The sequence below is a fragment of the Magnolia sinica genome, chromosome 9, assembly GCF_029962835.1.
Source record: "Magnolia sinica isolate HGM2019 chromosome 9, MsV1, whole genome shotgun sequence".
Taxonomy (NCBI): domain Eukaryota; kingdom Viridiplantae; phylum Streptophyta; class Magnoliopsida; order Magnoliales; family Magnoliaceae; genus Magnolia; species Magnolia sinica.
In genome coordinates this window covers 27186143-27193074 of record NC_080581.1, presented here as the reverse complement: position 1 = coordinate 27193074, position 6932 = coordinate 27186143, and positions in this window count along the sequence as shown.

The following is a 6932-nucleotide window of genomic DNA, read 5'->3' as shown; positions in this document are numbered from 1 at the left end:
CCCTACACCAAATATTATGTGTACATAATCCGTTGGTCCCATCTCATTTTTTTTTTGAAGTCCATATATATGAATACCAAGGTCACCTGAAGGCACGCCAAAAGGTGGTCCCTCATGATCATGGGACGTACTCCAACGTGGGTCAAAACTAATTTTGCACTGTGTTTCCTGCACAGTTTCTCTAAGTACCCATGTTTGGGCCATCACCATAAATTGTACTCACCCAAACAATGAGGTCTGCCTTATAATTTGTAAAGCCCATACATAGAGCTATCAGGTAGCTATTTTCTTTCACCATATGTAGGCCCCACGTGATCATGAATCTGACTCCAAAATGACCTAGAACCAACCTTGCACCAAAAGTCTGTTTGATATAGAATTCATGTAGGCCACATTAATGGGGTCCACCACCTTCCCAGGGCATTTAATGTAGCAACTAAACTATGGAAAAGAAATCGTTTGTGTTGGTGAGCCCATAACTTTGGGTGGGTCATCTAGTGTGGGTTGTCTTGTATGTGTCATTCCCTTCATCTGATGAGGCCCACCTAGCATGTTTTATAAATGAGTATTATATAACTTGTAAAATATGCAATGGACTGATCTTGCTGCCCAGTTATTGTCTTAAGATATGGATGGCCTTGGGCCCATATAAATGAGGCAATCCTAAGGCCCGAGTGGGCTATCTTGTATGAGTCGCACCCTTGCTAAATAAGGCCCACTTCGTACATTGTGTAAATTTCTTCTAGGTCATATGTGGCCTTGGGCTAATTAAAATGAAGTAAAACCAAGGCCCAATGGGCCCAATACCAAGAGAAACACATGGGAGTAGAAAGCCCGTCATGATAAATCTTCTTAGGCCTGTGTAACGCCTTGAAATTCGGGGGTCGAGCATAGCTCAACTCCCGAGTTCCAAAACATCACTTATGTAATATATTTAATGATGGATGTATGTTGTCTGTATGAGTACGTAAAACATGGAATAGATTAAGCCAAACTGCAAATATAATTCAGGGATAAGTGAAGAAACGCAAGCGGAAGACTTAAAGGAATATAAGTGTACATGTGTAAATCCCTAAAATACATATACAACCAGGTCATACTTACAAGTGTTACTATCAAAATTACAAGTATCAGGTTACATCATTTAATCCCAAAAGAAATCCCAGAATCCCACGCATCAGAACAAGGCTCACTAGAACCCGCCTGAAAACTGCATATAAGAGAATGCAGCCTCATCATCATCAAAATCCTCCACTGCCTCAGGAGCTGCATCAATATCTGCAACTAAGATAGGGTTTGTTGGGTGTTTAAAACACCGTCCCAGAACGAGGGAGTGAGTGATCAACTCAGTGGAACAATTAAGCAAAGGTTAACATGTTATCAATTCAATCAAGCAGTAATGATAAAGCAGAATAATCAAACATGTCCTAAGTACTCTTGTTAATGCAAGGATGCATGAAGAATGGTGCGTGCCCTCACGCGTACACCCTCAGCGTCTTCATCTTACGTTACGCATGACATCGCCTCAAAGTGTGCCACGTCTATAAAGCACATGCAAATGCGGTGCATGAACATGATGACTAGTTGTTATTAGTCCTTTTCATACAGCAGGATTGGGAAGCTAAGATACCTTCCCCATATCAATGTCCAAACAGTGATCCATTCTAGGGTCGTCAGTCCTAGATATCTCATACGATCATATGGTTTCAGGTCGTTGCAAAGGGCTCGTCACCAATCAATGCATGCCTATCATACATTCGTTACTACACTAAGGCTCGTCACCTCAATGCGGTATCCAGGTATGCTCGAGGTCACTACAAAGGACTCGTCACCAATCAATGTAGGCCGACAGCACAAATATAGTGTCTCATACCACCATAATCGGCTCACGAGTTTAGTTGCTCACTGGTCACTACGGGGAGGCTCGTCACCCCAGCGTAGGCCGACAGCTCGACCACAGTGTCCCATACCACCATGTCTGGCTCATGAATCTTAGCGGATCAAGGTACAACGGTTAATAGGATTTACAATGATAAGTTCGGTACCTTAGATTCAAGCAATAGCGTCCATACATGGTGAACATACATCGAAGAATCGGGTTACTTGACGAACTCGACTAGCACGAGCGCATGTTGAGTTAAACGACAGAGAGTGCGCAAACACTCTGTATGGCCAAACCACTGCCGTTAACTCTAATACGACTCGGGTTCGTCAAATCACATCCATTGTGGCGAAAGCAGCCTCAGCCACAATCTCAAGGCTAACTACCGATTTCCTGGACTATTCATAGTCCCAAACATATTCCACTAGAACAGATATTCATATCTAGAATTTAGAATAGTAATGGAACAACAACTCAAATCATGTGGTATGTAAGCGTTTGAAGCATATCAACTTAACATGGATTTTCACATAAATAATACTTAAAATTAAACAACAAGGAATGTAACTTGCATGAAGGAAATCATACACACTAATAGGAGAGTTGAGAATCACTTCTCAACGCCCATACTAGGTTGATATATCACATATCAGAACATTCAGACATTTCTACAAACACTTAGACTACAAGGTTCAACATACATGATGTATGTTGAAAAACACGCATTTGGACAATTCCTTTTGCTAAGGAGTTGACACACATACATCTAGCACGAATACACGACAAATAATCATGGCAATCACATATTCATATTTTATACGTATACGGTACTTTATACATATACAAAGAATACACAAATCTCAATATAACACATGCATAGTAGGAACGCATAATACACATGGCATTTAGCATGTGAAATCTCATCCATAACAAGAATAAACCATTAGCTGGCATTGAAAGCCTTGAAAACCATAACCTATACAATTAAAGTCCGCACCTTAAACTAGAAAAGAACACCGAACTGATTTCAGACGATATGTCTTCGTCAACGGCGACAGAACAACCTAAGGCAAGAATAGAAATGAGCTACAACAACACATAGACTCATCTAAGCTCTAAAACAGATTAGGGTTAGGTTAACTTACCCAAGGATGAATTTAGAATCGCCGGAATAACGATTCCAAAGTGATGGTTTAAGGATGAAGAAGAATAGGAAAGAATCTAAGATGATTCACCAACTTTCTCTCTCACTCTCTCCCTTTTTCTCTCTCTTTTTCTTAGCTAGGGTTAGGAAATTCGTATGGAAAAGAGAGCTAGGGTTTTAAGGTCTATATATAGGCCTAACATCGATGGAAATAACCCCAGGGCCAAGGTATACTTAGGTTATAACCAAAATAGGCCTCTCTTGATCCAACGGAACACTTCCGGTTGGCCTTTTTCCACGAAAGGTCGGACTTAAGCTCACTGACCATGGATCTAGGTCATACTGAGTTTTCGTACCGATCGGATCTTCAGATCAGCCGTAGCGGACCACACTCAATTCAACGGTCACCGAAACTCGATCAGGTCCACAAGCATCATGACATGCCTGGGCCACCTTCCCTGATCAGAGGGTGAAATTGGGTCAGAATCCAACGGTCAGATTGCTTAAAATCATCGCGCAAGCGACACGACTCAGATTCATTTAATTTCTCACCGTTCTCACACTCTTCACTCCGGACTCAATCAAATCGACCCAGAATATCATCTGGACTTGATTTTTGAGGTGGTGGCCAAGTCCAACATGGTGACCAATACTGCCTAAGATCATCGCTATCGGACTTTCGACGCGCGGTCCAGGTCCGATCCAAAGTTTCCAAAAATTTCAGAGAACAACTGGATTTAGCTATGGATCCCAGATTTCAGAGTAACCTAACGCTAATGATACTACACGTTTTGAGTCATGCAAATCAAATTTAAAGTGATTGATGCTAATTTCACAAGCAATCGAGTTTAACGCTAATTACCCCATAATCAGCTTCTAAAGAAAATAGAGGTAGTACTCGGGTCTAGGCACAAAATTTTTCGGGTCATTACAGCCTGGTAGGTAGGCCAATTGTCTAGTGAGCAGCGTGCCTTGTACACTACCACTAGTCAGCTGGGCCACACTTAAAGGGGCCCATTTGGATTGTATAAGTTATAATAGACAAGCCTTAATATTTTACTTGTGAATGAGGTTCATGGGTCCAACACGATGTGGAATCTGTATAATGTTAGAATGTGAGTCTTATGTTTGGGATTGTAAGTTTATCTCCTATTTAATGTTGGAGTTGTGGGGCCCAGTCATGTTATGGGATCCACCTTAGAGGTATGTATCCATGTATACTTTCTTTGGTGTGGAACCGTTGTCCACTAATAAACAAAACCTAGACCTAGGTGGGCCATACCACAAGATTGTTAAATCAATGAAAAGCTCATTTGTCACGTCCCAAACTTGAAACCGGGCTCACAAAATTCCTGATTGCTGAATCTGGCGCCGACAGCGTCTATAGTACCCATACACCAGTTTCCGATCCTAGGATTCTACAAGGAGGATTTCTAACATCAATTTGATTCGTAATGAGCGTAACCATAAGCATAACCCACGAACAATAACTACAAGAACACCATCATAAAATCCACTATGATCCAAAACTTTAAAGTACAATGCATATGAAGGGAAATACAAGATAATGATAACAGAAACTCCTGAAGCTCGACTGCATGCTCCTGCTGCAACTATGCTACGACTGCGTCCTGGAGTCACCTGCACGCATCAATCGTGCATAAGCTTATAGAAAGCTTAGAGGGTGGTGTAAGTGTGTGCGTAATATGAGCGTATTTAGAATGCAATGCCAAGGTAATGCGGAATCATGCTGATGAGTACATGAATGCAATCTGTCATACCAAGACTATGTGGTGCAAGACATGAATGCTATTCGTCTTATCAAGACCATGCGATATGAGATATAAGTCAAGCATGTCAATCCTCATCCACATAACAATGCAACTCATCACTAGAGCATCAAATATCAGTACGGTTCTCACTCTGGATAATCGTCGGAGTTTAGTACACTCCAAATGGCACTGCCCCTTTCCTAGGCGCGCAGTTCAAGTGAGTGTAAAAAACCTCACTATCCGCTTGACCAATAGTCTGCTAATACCTATCCGGCATGTCGATAGCGGACCCATTCACGAGCTGGTCATACTCAGCCTAGTAATGCCCCCTATCCTCGGGCGAGTAAGGCCACACCCCTTTCCAACCGACCACGACACAGTCGGAGACGCGACCTCCTGGTATTCAGCCCTCGTACACTCATATATCCACTCGGTCTTGACGTTGGAGTCATCCTCTGGTATCATTAGGTTTAGGAATTTTCACTCAGGGACATCTATGGCGCCCCGATGCTAGTAACAATATTTTTGGTGTCCGATCCTACCATCCATGATGTACCTGTAGAGGCCACAGCCCTGATGTTGCTAGGGCGTACAGTAATCACAATCACACAATTGCAAAGTGCACGAGTCACACAGTCCAATCATGCATTAATCCTGCACATACCATGCACTCACGTGGGATAACTCTGCCTATTAAGGAGTCTCATGAACCACCTACACTATGGCATTCGCAATGGCCAATCACACCTCATAACAAACATACAGATGATGCGTATGGCCATGTATCATAATGCTATGCTGCCACAAACTTATAATCGGCAACGGTAGCCAGTATCGATAATCGACATCGATAGTCAACATTAATAATCAACCTCGACACAAGGCAGGGTCCATAGATGGATGACCAATGATGGATCAACTAAAATCAATGTTGTCCAAGCATTTGGGTTAACCCACTAGAGAATGATGAAAATGGGTCTAACAAGGTCTTAAGGGAAGGTCACAATGTGGATGTTCAACCATGATTACTCATTAATGTGTTCATTTAACCAACATTTCTCCCAAGGAATGGTGCTGATATGGTCAATCGTATAATAGGTCCACGGTCTCATACAAGGGTCTAATACACATCTTCATGGGCCTCGCTTATGGGGCATATACACATCACATTGGGCCTCACTTATGGGCCAGTATATATATCATATCGAGCCGTGTCGAATGGGCCGAATCAATGAGTCGAATCAAATGGGCTAAGTCAATGGGCCGAATCAAATGGGCCAAATCGATGGGTCGAATCAAATGGGGTCAAATCAATTAGGCCGATTAAAGGGGCCGAATCACATGGGCTGGTACAAATGAGCCTAATACAAAACATTATGGGCCTCTACCCATAAGCTCCAAATACATCACAATGGGCCTCAACCCATGAGCCCCGAATACGTGCTATTAGGCCTCCCAAATGTAACAAGTAGGCCGCACTACTTGGGCCGCACCATTCATCCAACTATATATATCATTTTAGAGCATTAACCAAACAATGAATCAAATCAAAAGATCATCTAGACCATACCACAAATGGCAGTGGTGATAATAATTTCCATGGTTAAATTTCCAGTGAGCCCACCATAGTGTTTATTTTCCTATCCATTCTGTTCCCAAGGTCACAAAGACCTGGATAGGGGGAAGGAACAAATATCATATTAATTCAAATTTTTTGTAACCCAAATGGGATTTCAATGGTAGACGTTCAACACCACTGTTTCAATGGGGTCTCAATGGTCTACTTGATAACTAGATCTGTCTCATCTCCAGTCTCAAGCATGAGACGATGTAGCCAAATGGATGGACGGCAGGATGCAGCACATCCATCGGTGGTGGGCCCCTATTGCTACCGTCCAGATGGATGGATGGATAAAATGCATACATCTATGGTGGATCCCACCTGTCCAGTGTACTGGATAGTGTGGCAAAACCCATGCATCACGGTGACCCCATGTCCACACACTGATGGATAGTAGGGATACAACACACGCATCATGGTGGGACCGTACCCGGCATGCGAGACCCGCCATGATCTTTATTTAATATAAAATATTATATTATATAATAATATATATCATGTGTCTTTGTGCTT